This window comes from Tiliqua scincoides, chromosome 7, assembly GCF_035046505.1.
Source record: "Tiliqua scincoides isolate rTilSci1 chromosome 7, rTilSci1.hap2, whole genome shotgun sequence".
NCBI lineage: Eukaryota > Metazoa > Chordata > Lepidosauria > Squamata > Scincidae > Tiliqua > Tiliqua scincoides.
Window position 1 is genome coordinate 64039741 of NC_089827.1, and position 12147 is coordinate 64051887.

General features: G+C 41.3%; 1 protein-coding gene across 1 annotated transcript in view; it reads left to right on the top strand.

Moving 5' to 3' along the window:
* CDK17 (cyclin dependent kinase 17) overlaps positions 1-12147 on the top strand; it is an 89222-nt gene that overhangs the window by 19458 nt on the left and 57617 nt on the right. The gene's annotated exons all lie outside the window — the stretch shown is intronic.

Consider the following 12147-nt stretch of genomic DNA (forward strand, 5'->3'; position numbering starts at 1 on the left):
AAAGCTATTTTTTGTTTCAAAGTGGTGTATGTTATCAACCCGAATACATGTAAATGGAGGGTTGGGCCTGTTCTAACTTTATCACGTGTGCGTGAAGCCAAATCCTATGCAGGAGCAAGAAAAAAAATTAAATGAAGGCATAAAATTAGAATGATTAAGTAAGGAATGTAAAACAGAATAATTTCAGTCTTTTTTCGAGGGTCACCCTTTTCTAGTGTAACCGTAACTCTGCATTCTGACATGTGGTAGTAAAAGGAAAGTCTGTAGATATTGCTATACATTAACCATTTATTTAAGTTGGTGCAACATGTAAGATGTGCATATTAAATAAAATAATGATCTCAAATTATACTACTGCTTTTCAGGTTTCCACCTCAAATAGTCAAGATTTTGATAATTTTTATTTATAGCTGACCTTTCAGCCCTGAACAGGGACCCCAAGGCAGCTCACAGAAATTAACACTGACAATGCAGGATAAAAAAACAAAACAATCAAGAACAATAATAACCTAAACAACTCAAAAACAGAGCTGCAGGGCTCAGCACAGGAGCATAAAAAAAAAAACTGAACGAAGTGTGTGTGTCCAGATTACATGATTGGTTAAATAGAAATGGAACAAATTACAGGTATAACCTAATTATCCACGGATTTTTCATTCAAAGTTTTATCTCAACACGTTGAGGAGGGCCCTTTAAATTAAAGGAAAAAGTCCTTTAACAGTTGCCTCACTTACCATTGTAACAGTGGCAGCAGGCCACTTAGAACAGCTTCACACCGCAGCAATCTCTCCCTTCCCCTGAGCATGTGAAAGACTGCAAAGTGGGTGTGATTATCACCTCCTCTTTGTATTCTTTCCCTGGGATCCGCTCTGGATGAAGGGAGGGATCTCTGCCTCAGAGTGAAGTCTTTCTAAGCGACTGGAGAGAGATTGATTGCTTGCCTGCTGCCATTCTCATGCATTACAGTGGTAAACAGGCTATTTTTGAATCACTCAGCAAAGGGACATTTTTTAAAATGGATTTCCTTTAACACGATTTTTGGCATCCGTCAGGGTTCTGGGAATGGAAACCTCGCCGATGCCAAGACTCAACCTGTCAACGTGTATATGATTGTCCTAGCTTGGAAACGATGTTAGATATGTCTCAATTTTTATTGCCTTGAACTGAGCTAAGAAAGGTACCATGCTGGCTGTACAGAGTAAGAATTACTCAACAGCAACAATGCGTTTAACTTTTTGACATTTAACTTAATTTATATCTTAGCTCTCATGAGTGTTTTTTCCGCTGAGTTTTTCTGTTGTTTTGAAGTGTTGGGGACTAATGATATAATTGCATGCTGTAGTCAAGTATTTCCAGGTGATGTTTGGTATTAAATCAGAAGGATGATCATTTACTCTTGTCATCTTTCTGCTGAGATAACTTGCCTTTTATTTCATTTTTCTCTTTGGCCCTGGTTTGTGTAAATAACGGTTTGCATGTAATACAAAACCAGTTAATACTAGAAGGAAGTGGGAGTGCAGGTGATAATGTTTCCATTCACTTTGCAAGCCATGGTTTACAGGGTGCCAGCATTTCATCTGCACTGGTATCCGTCCATTCCCCCTCCACCCTGCGCCTGCATGTCTTGGATTTCTGCCAGGGAACTTTTTTTTTACAGGACAGAGCGCTCTCCGAACTTTCCCATTATACCTGCAGCCGTATGTGTCAGTACCCATCTTATAGTGACAATGCTTACAAAATCTAGCAAAACAGCATCTGGTTTCTAACCCTGTACCATCTCTTGGTTAATCTACAGCTTGGTTTTACAACTTCTGGGGACATGGAATGTGCAGAAAATATCACACATTCACTTTCTGGTTTTGATTAGGCGGTTGCAGCTTCTGCAGCCCCTGAATAATCCAACTTGTCATCTGTAGTATGCAATGATCTACTTTGTCAATCATGTACAATGCACAACAGGCAGCAAGGCTCTAATATCTGTGATAGTTTAGTGAGAAGGCCAAATAGCTTGAGGACATTTAATAGTGCTTGTATCTTTGGGTTGAGAAATGATTATAGACAGAATACCTGAATTTAAAATTCTTTGGGACTTTGAGAACATCCAGTTGAACAAGAGGAATTAATAATGGAATGTCTGCTTTGAGTAATTAAAAATCATCAGTACAGGGCTGTGTTAAAGGATCAGAACAGGGAGCAAATTCCAAAGTGTATTCAAAAGCCCCTTCCGGAAAGAGATAAATTAGCTGAGTACATGGAGGAAAAAGGGTTTCCTTTGGCTAGTATTCCTGCTCTGACCCCTGAATCTTTACATTACAGGCACATGCTGTATTTAACAGTCCATCTAGGCATGTTTATCCTAATTAGTTATCCTTGGCCAGATCATTCTTCCCCTCCTTCCAGTTTAATACTACACATTTCCGTGCCCCCTGGATTCAGGTGCAGTTTGTCTGCCTCTGCCTGTTATTGGCAGCCTATTCACTCTCACTGATTTTGAACATTAATATATTTCCCCAAATCCAAGATTTTATTTGCCTTTGCAAGCCAGAATGAGGGATGTGGGAAATTCCACTTCTGGTTTGATCGCGCTTTGAACTTTCACTGTTTAAAAGCCGCGGAGATCCCTGCAAGCGCTGCACTGGGCTCCCTGCACCCCCTGGACCCTGGGAGCACATATGGTTTGTGAAAAAATAGCCCCCCTCCCCCCGCAGGGGCACAATCCTGGGGATGGCTTTGCTGCCCCCGCCCCCTCAAAGACTTACTCCGGGAGTAAATCTCCCTGGAAGTTTGAGAACCACTGATCTAGTGGGTCCCAACCCGCAGTTTGAGAAACACTGATTTACAGCATTGCCAGGGTGATGCACAACTTTAATTGGTAGGTATTCTCTACATTAAATGTACATGTTATAAACAGGTACCTTTTTTTTAAAATGTGGACAAAGCCCTTGATTAGCTAAATAAAATATATGTTTGCAAGTACAATGGAATGTTTAGGTGATGGAGGAGAACAGGTAACTTCATGGTATGCATAAGGGTGCTCAAATTACAGAGGGGTGCCCTTCCCCTTTGTGATAGCCCCCCCTCTACTGTTTTTCGAAGGTCACTGGAGGTCTGTGCTTTGGCTAAAATGGGGGAAAGTGTCGGTTGCTTATAGATTTCATTAAAGATTCCCTGACTTTTCTCTCTGTAATTCAAGTACTATGCACAAAAACTACTTTGGTTTACATTAACATTTTATTTCTTATAGTCTGGTTATAGGAGTCACTGTACCAAGGCAGCAGTGCAGAGGGTTGCTTTATTTGAACTTGAGCCTAGCCTTGACACAGCAGTCCTGTTGGGGCCTCGTGAGTCAATGGATACTTCTACTGTTTTGCAGTATACCTGCCTTTGTGCAATACAGCTATGCTAACCTGCACATCGTAGGGCAGGTCTCATCTGGTTTCCTTTATTCTACTTACACATATGTGCACACACATACACAAACTCACAAATTGCAGAAACTGGGGCATATTTTGACCATTTTGAACAAATCTGCTCATCTTCCTGGTGAGTGTTTTACTAGTATATATTTAACAACCAGTTTCTAACAGTCATTCACATGCTCTAAGATGTTTTACTTAATCAAGACTGTGTCAAAAAAATAGATGGCAGGCAACCTTTTGGGGGGGGGGATAATGCATCAAAGAGGTGGAGAGAGAGGAATGGGGTGATAATTACATATAAGTTAGAGCAGGGGTGTCAAACTCATTTCATATCGGCTGAATAGCATTCATGATGCCTGCTGAGGGCTGGAAGTGATGTCATTAGGCAGGAAGTGATATCATTAAACAGGTCAAAACCAAAAATAAGCACTTTTTCTCACTTAGGAACTCATTAGCTGCAAATGACAGAAGAGAAAACATGCAAATCTTGATCATATTTCAAGATATTGGAGAGCCCAATTTTCAAGTGGTCTGCCCTTTCAGCAGTACTCCTCAGCACTGTTCACCAGCTGAGAGCCTGAGGGCCGAATAAAAAGCTACTGTGGGCCACATCCAGCCCCCAGGGCTTATGTTTGACACCCCTGAGTTAGAGAAACAGGATGGGAACCACTATTTTATTCAGTTTGAAATTTTATAAACCTGAATTTTGTTAAATATATAACTTTGAATGTGTTGCATGATATTTCATTCTGAAAAGTGGACATGCAAGGTACTAAATACTATGATAATCATGTGACGGTCCTTTGTATTCTGAACTACTGGAAATTTTGACTCTGGATTTTGCAGAGGGAATGTGTATTGCTATAGTTCATGGATTGGGTTAGAAAGCATTTCCGTGATGCTTTATTGGAAAGAGTGATTTTGAATCTGTACTTCCAAGATGTTTGGATCATTCTTTGCCCTATTATTTAAACTGACATAGGTTTCATTGTAGTAACAAAAGAAAATACAATAAACATATTGTTAAGCTCTTATACTGTATTTATTTGGGATAGCCTGAATGTGTGAAAATGTTTCTGCTAGTGCTGGTTCCGCCTGAGAAAATAAATAAGTAGCTTTGTTTTTTGAGGGTCTCCTGTAGCTCCCCATGTGCTAACAAATGTCAGTTTAAGTGATTATGTTTGAATAATTAGTCTTATTGTTTATTGTGTTCAGTTTCTAACATGCTTTTGTATTGCTGTACAGGCAAAACTATGTAAAACAATTGCCTGTATATCATAGTTTGTTTTATTTATGAGAAGATGCATCTTGGATTAACAGGGCTATTTGGACTTGGTTTTAGAAGTCCTTATAAAGCTGACAGATCCTTAAAGCACTTCAAACAGTTTTCTCAGAGTGTGGGTTGGGAGGACTTTGACATGATTGCAGTGAACATTTCTCCTTTTAAAGTCTGTGGGATGAGCTGTATGGTAATAGGTAGCTAAAATGGATATTCTTAATTAGGTTGAATGATGGATTTCTGGTGCTTCTGCTGCTGGCCTTTATTTGATTTCATTAATTTCCCCCCCCCCCCATTTTCTGTGCTCCTTGTGCAACTTTTATTTGGAGGATATAGTTGAAAACCAACACTTCTTTCTTCTAACAGAATTATATAATCTAGGTGAACTCTAAATTGGTTTTTCTCAATGTCTGTTGTAAGCATTTATGATAAATTATGGTTTGACCCAATACCTTAGGTTACAGCTGCATCCCACTGGACAAAATCAGATTATACTATTAAAATTAGACTTTATGGCAGAGTTCAGAAATCAAGGGTGCATTCCAAAGGCCTGGTTGGGCCAGCGCAAGCTGGTCCAGAGGTGTTGTGCCACTGCAAGAGAAGGCAGGCTGGCACACAGGTGCACTGGCCTACGGAGGCTGAATTTGGCCTCCAGTGCTCCAGCGCCATGTAAGTTTGCACCAGTCTGCCTCAGCTGGCGCAGAGGTCTGGGGAGGGCAGGGGAAGGGCAGTCTTCGGGTGTTCTGGGGTGGGGAGGGTAGGTGGCAGGCAGCCCGTGAGCAGACCAGGTCTGGAATGGGGGTGGAACCAGGATCCGGCACTTAGGCCAGATCCTACCTCCTTTCCCAGGCGGCCTAGCCTAGTGTTGGTCTGCTTGGATCTGCACCACCTCTTTAGGTGGCGCAGGATAGAATTGGACTGTAAATTGTATGAGTACAGAATAGAGTGCTTTCTGAAGGGAATTGCTTTTGATAATACAGTGGTGCCTCGCAAGACGAATGCCTCGCACACCGAAAAACTCACAAGATGAAAGCGTTTTTGCTATTTTTTCTGGTGACTCGCAAGACAAATTTTTCTATGGCCGTGCTTCGCAAGGCGAATTTTTAAAATTAAAAAGTTGAAGTTTTGTGCTTGAAATTTTTGAAATCCTCTGTACAGCATGTATGCCTTTAAAGAGCACTTAATAAACACTTTGTAAACCAAATTTGACTTTGTTCTGACTTTTTTTGCCCATAGGAACGCATTAATTAAATTTCAATGCATTCCTATGGGAAACCGCGCTTCGCAAGACGAAATTTTCGCAATACGAAACAACTTGCAGAACGAATTAATTTCGTCTTGCGAGGCACCACTGTACTTTAGTATTTTTCTTTGCAATAGCCTTAATGGGTTAAAAAAACCTGGTGAGTAGAATGATGTAAGCGGTAACTGAACACATTCTGTAAATGGTACAGTCAGATTACATCAGTGAGGAACAAGTATAGAACAGCTTCAATCCCTGCAAGTGCCCTGCACTTGTTTCAGGTTAGCCACCTGCATATGAATGAACACATTTATCTATAATCCAGCTGTTAGTAAGTATCGGAATTATTATAGTCAACCCAGTGGGAATGGACAGCTAAAATATAATCTGAATTTGTTTTCTGAATTATTTTAAGGCTTATATTCAGTGATATGTATTACGAATTGTGGGGTTTTAAAGATACTTTCTAGATGTTTAAAACCTACTTGTAAGCCAAAAAGCAATGTTTGTACAGAGTCAAAAAACACTTTTTATAAATTGCCAGCTTTATCCATACTGTAATCAAAATGGTTTAAAAACAGACAGCAATGCTATGGGAGTTTTGGGATTATCCATTAGGAATCTGTTGAGGGTGTGTGTTTACACACAGGTGTCCCCCAATATCCTGCAGGGATATGTTCCGGTATGCCCCCATTGATACCAGAAAGTGCAGAAAAAATGGAACCCTTTATCTCTGCGCCCATTACCTTCTGTTTGTCTTTATTACAGTCACACAAAATGTATCTTGCATTAACTAAACAAGCAGGCAGGCAGCCGCTTACAATTATTGTATGTCTTTTGCTTTAACAAGCAGACAGACAGGTGGGAAGACAGTAGAATGGAGAGCAAACGTTGACGGGAAGCAGGAAGTTAACATTCACTCTTAGTCTCCCTTCTAGCCTGCCTGCTTACTTGTCTGTTTTGTATGGCACTGGTGCTGGCGCATCAGTCAAAACTGGGCAGAAGCTCCCCTGCCTACCACTGCCACCAAGCAGAAGCAGTGCTGAATCCAGGAGAATGCTCAATCTGCAAACCTGTTCCTGCTGAGGGAGTGCAGCCCCATTCAGAACAAGTTGAATGCAGAGAGAGTTTCTTCAGGAGGAGGTGAATCACTGCTTGCTTTAGTACCAGTAACAACTCCCCTTCTGTTGGAGATTATTACCCTCCCCATCCACTCAACCAGCCCCCTCCAGTCCAGGGTCAAAGGGACAAGCATATAGCTTCATAGACCAAAGGATCTTGTCTGCGCTCTCAGGTTGTACAAACCAAAAGGAATCCAATATAACAAGACAAACAAATGCTGTGGGAACATCAACAATTACCTTCAATGTGGAAGTCCAGCTTGTGGCAGATGCAGGCAATTTTATCTGCTAAGTTCCTAGTGAATTTGTCACAGCAAGCAGCAAAATAATTCTCCTCATTTGCTGGCACAGGGTCCGGTGTAACAAGCCCTGAGAAACATTTTTATAAGGCTCAGAATCCCAATTCTGACTTGGCTCTCAGCATAATGTGGAGGTATTCAAGCCCAGTGAACTGCTGGACAGGGCTCCCAGTAAGGGGAATAACCTCACAATAGACTAATGTGATCCTGTCTTCCTGTCCCTGCTGCTGTGGTTGCTATATCACCCGGAAGCCTGGTGGACAAAACTAGGAGAGACCACCCACTCCCACCTCACCCAGCCAGGGCTCCGTAATGCATCCCAGGTCAGCATCTTCTTCCAGAATCCTGGATCTGGCTGATTTTATTTATCCACTGATATGGCATTTAATAACAGCTGCTTCAGATTTAAGAGGTCACTGCCTGAAGCACCAGTGGTCTGAGGACTTGGGGAAGGACCAGAAAGAGGGATAGTCCATCTGTGATGAACCCTTTCCCTGGAATAGCCAGCCCAGTCCCCACCACCATAGGTTCCTCAACCTGTCAGCTTCCTAATGGCAATATCATTCTCCCTCCCCCCAGCCATCCCAAAACATTGTCCCCAGGGGAGCTCACCCCCAAACACACATACCTCACCAGTAATCCACTTCCCTCAACCCAAAAGCAATCCACAGCCTGCCCACCCAGTCCAAAGAACAAGAGAACAGTGTAGAACAGTGTTTCTTAAATGTGGGTCAGGACCCACTTGGTGGGTCACAAACCAATTTCAGCTGGGTCCATTTCATTTCAATATTTTCATTTTTAATATATTAGACTTGTTGCTATCATGGTATGTGACTGCATTTTGGAAAATGTTATAGATCTGAACTTTGAACAGGCCATTATGCATATACTTTTAACAATGATAGTCAATGGGACTTACTCCTCTGTAAGTGTGGGTAGGATTGCAGCCTAGGATTGTTAAAAATGTTCCTGCTTGATGATGTCATTTCTGGTCATGACATCACTTTCGGTGGGTCCTGACAGATTCTCATTCTAATAAGTGAGTCCTGGTGCTAAAAGTGTGAGAACCACTGTGTAGAAGCCTCTCTCTTGCCCAGACCCCTACCAATCAGTCTCCGTACTGATCCAATTCCACCTGCCTGCCCACTCCCTTGCAGAGAATAGGATGGTGGACAAGGCAGCCCCTCACCCTCATGGACAACCCAAAAGTGATAGCATCTCCCCCTTGGGCTCAGCCCAGAGAAATACCCCATACCTGGAAGATGTTACTATCAAAGTGGGGGGGGGGGGGCTTGTTAATGGACCAGATTGTGCTGCTTCTCTACTACTCTGCTCCTGCCCTCAGCAAAAAACAAAGGGCTTGCTAATAAGCTGCAGAGGTCACTCAACTAGGAGGGGCTCTGGGCTGCACTGATTAAACCCCTGGTCAGCCTCACCCCTGGAAGATGTTACAATCCAAAAGAGATGGGGTTTCCTACAGGCCCGACAATGCTGCTGCTACTGGCTTGATTGTACTGCCACTTCCCTCCCACCAAAAAAGCAGAAGGGCTGTTGGGAGAGCACAGGCTGTTTTTGTTGTCTGCAACCAATAACCTGGTCACTCACCTGTTACTAATACTACTGTTTCTGCTGTTGGCTTTCTGATTTACTCAACAAGCAGAGGGCTGATGCTGACTGCTGGGGAGTGGGGATTGGCACTGTCCTCCGTGGCATTACTTGAGCCACAAACCCTTTGGTTCTTGTCTTTTGGCTTGTGCCAGCCTCTCACATCTCTGGCCAGCAGAGACTTAAGTACCTTCTGAACCAAGGGGGTAGAGCGACAAGCTAGTTATCCTAGGAGGTTCACAGTCACGAGCCCCCTCTTTCCCCCAGCCTTCCTTCTCCTGTCATATGTTGGTGCAGAAGGAGAACTGTGTCCCAGTATTTCTCAGAAAACTCCATCAGAGAGTCTGAAAGGGATGGCTCAGCAGTGATCTGCTAAAAGACTAATTTAGCTGGGAAGAACTACTACACTGTTAGAACGGTGACATCAGGCAACACGTGCCATCTTTCTGTGTTTTGAATGTACCAGTGTTCTGTTGCCGACTCTTTTCTGTGCATTATTCAAGTATTAGATGTCTTTCAGTTATTTTAACATTATTCTTCCCCATGTGTTGTCACGGACTGACACGAATACCCATAATGATGATGATCTTTGTCTGACTACTGTAGTAATGATCAGCTTTCTCACCAAAGAATAAGAAAATATTTTTTCCTGTGGCTGTTCATTTACCTCTGTTGATTTTTAGATTGGAGTAAATGATTATGGTAGACCGTACAGGTGAGGCAGTATGAAAGCCATCATTCTTACAGGCTCTGAGCCAGGCAGAGCACTGACTAGTCACATAGATCTTTCTCATTGTTGCTGGTTTGATCCTTTTCTGACTGATTTTTTTCTTTAATCTGAAAACTGCACACAGTTGCCAGTGAGCTGTGGTCCACTAAAAGGTTTTCTTGCCTGTTTGTTAGCTGTTCTAATGATTGACAGCAAAGCTTAATTCAACTTCTGAGGCATCTACTTGCCAGTCTGAAAAATACACAAAGATTAATTATAGAAAAGTCTAGCAAAGTCAAGGCCTGAATATGTTTTCTGTCCTATAATTAACATTGAGATAAAGCTCACAAAATACAGTAATTATGTGTCATCTTTTATGTCAGCATTCCATCATAACCATTCCTGAAATTTTTAGCAGTACATTCACTACTATTAATAGCTATTGATGCTATATTGCATGAGCCGCTTTAACAGAACTTAGTATTTAATACAGGCCAATCTGAATTGAGAATCCCTGCTTCTCCAATACCATTTTTGATAGTTTTGCAAGTAAAGAGAATAAAAACCATGCAGAGGAAGGCAACCACTTTTCTGTAAAAGTGCATCGACTTTCATAAAACATCCTTTGCAGCCTGTTGAAACGCCCCTCCCTGCTAGTGAATGTGATTCATATTGGAGTCTACACAAAAAGACTACAGGATTTTTCTGTAGACTTGTTTTCTAGCAGCTTGCAAAGCTGAAGGTTATGGATATTTGTGATGAGCATCTGCAATGTGGGTTTTACGTCATGATCTCAAGCTAATCTGGCAGTAGTAGTACTCGTAAGAAGGCAGTTCTTCAGATGGGACCAGGCAAATACAAAAATCAGGCTAGAGCTTTTCCCTTGTCTTTTCTTTTTTTGCCATGAACATTATTGAATCTCTGCACACTTCTAGTGTTAGATGTGGCAGAAATTGAATTCGTTTTCACTGGCAAGCAAATATATTTATTGATCACTAATATAGTTGGGGATATTTGTTTTACGGCTAATGGCGGATATCATGGTGATGGTTCTTGATCATTACATCTTATTTGGGTCTTAAAACTCTAGAAATTCCATTGTTGAGTGGAATTTTTCTTTGATCATTTGTAAATTATAATTTATCAATGGAAGAGCTTCCTCTTCCCCTGCCCAAGGACTTGCAAAGCTGTCTTTAGAAAGATCCTATGTGTCTCCCCACCACTTGGTCTGTGGAATTTAAAGATATAGCCTTGCATGAAAAACATCCACAAGGAAGTAACAACCATACCTTCCCTCTACTGTAAAAATAAGCCCCAGAAATTGACAGAATTGGGGGCTCTAATCCTAAGGATCTCATTGTAGTCTAACTCTGAATGTACTTGATTTTAAGTGCTATAGAGCCTGTAAAAACACTATCTTCATTGAGTATAGCACACGACCAACTTCTTCTGTGAAGTGTCTTCTACAGTGTACACTCTGCCAACACCTCTTGTACTGTTTTACTCTTTGTTTTAAAAAGTTGTTCTGCTCATTGATGCACAAAAGGGATAAGTCATAAATTCATGTCCTGTGACATGATTTTCACCTAAGTGTGTTTTGTTATTTTGAATGACTTTCTGTAACTGTTGACTTGTTTAAGCACAAGAATTTAAAAATTAAACTGGCAGATATTTCCACTTAGTTAAGGGAAATCTCTGAAGTAACTTTTTGTTGTTCTTGGTCTGCTTTGTGATCATACGTCTAGCAGTGCTGTTTGAAACACTCTCAGATTTGGAACTGATCAAGGTGAGCTAATTGTGCTTCTGAAAAACTAGTTCGCTGCAGTTCCTAATAGGAAGAGGCTTTGTTATTTTTTCTAGCTCTTCCTTTCTATATGATTCTATTCTTCTTTACCCCTTACTTTGATTGAGATCTAAAAAGAAAGTAATATTTCATGTGCAATAAACTTGCGCTAGCATTTAAGGCACTTGGTCATGGTGAGAGAGACTCTTATAAATTGAGGTTGATCCCTTCCTTCCTTTGCAGTCTCAAGACTTGTGCACAAGTCCTACCAGAGGTATTGGGAATAGGGCAAGGGTCTTCACTTCCACTCAGCACAAAATGGATTTATTTACAGTATTTTTATCTCACCTTTCTCTCCTTTTTCCTCACTTCCTTCAGAATTTCCTGTAAGTGTAGGAGTATTCAGGGATTGTACTGGGATTGAACAGTCACTAGGAAGTAATTTGGTCATTGTTACTTGGTGACCAAATTTCTGGTACCCCCCCTTTTTTTCTTATCTTTCTTTTATCCTCTATGGGATTCCTTGATTGGAATCCTTTATGTCATTACTCCTTCAATTTTTTTACACAGATTGTGTGGGAGAGCTAGAAAATAATTATGTATTCTGATTGCTAAAGAAGGTGTTGGAAGAATAAATTCCTCTATACAGGGAATTCAAAACTTGTTAGCTATGTTCCCTTGGCAAATGA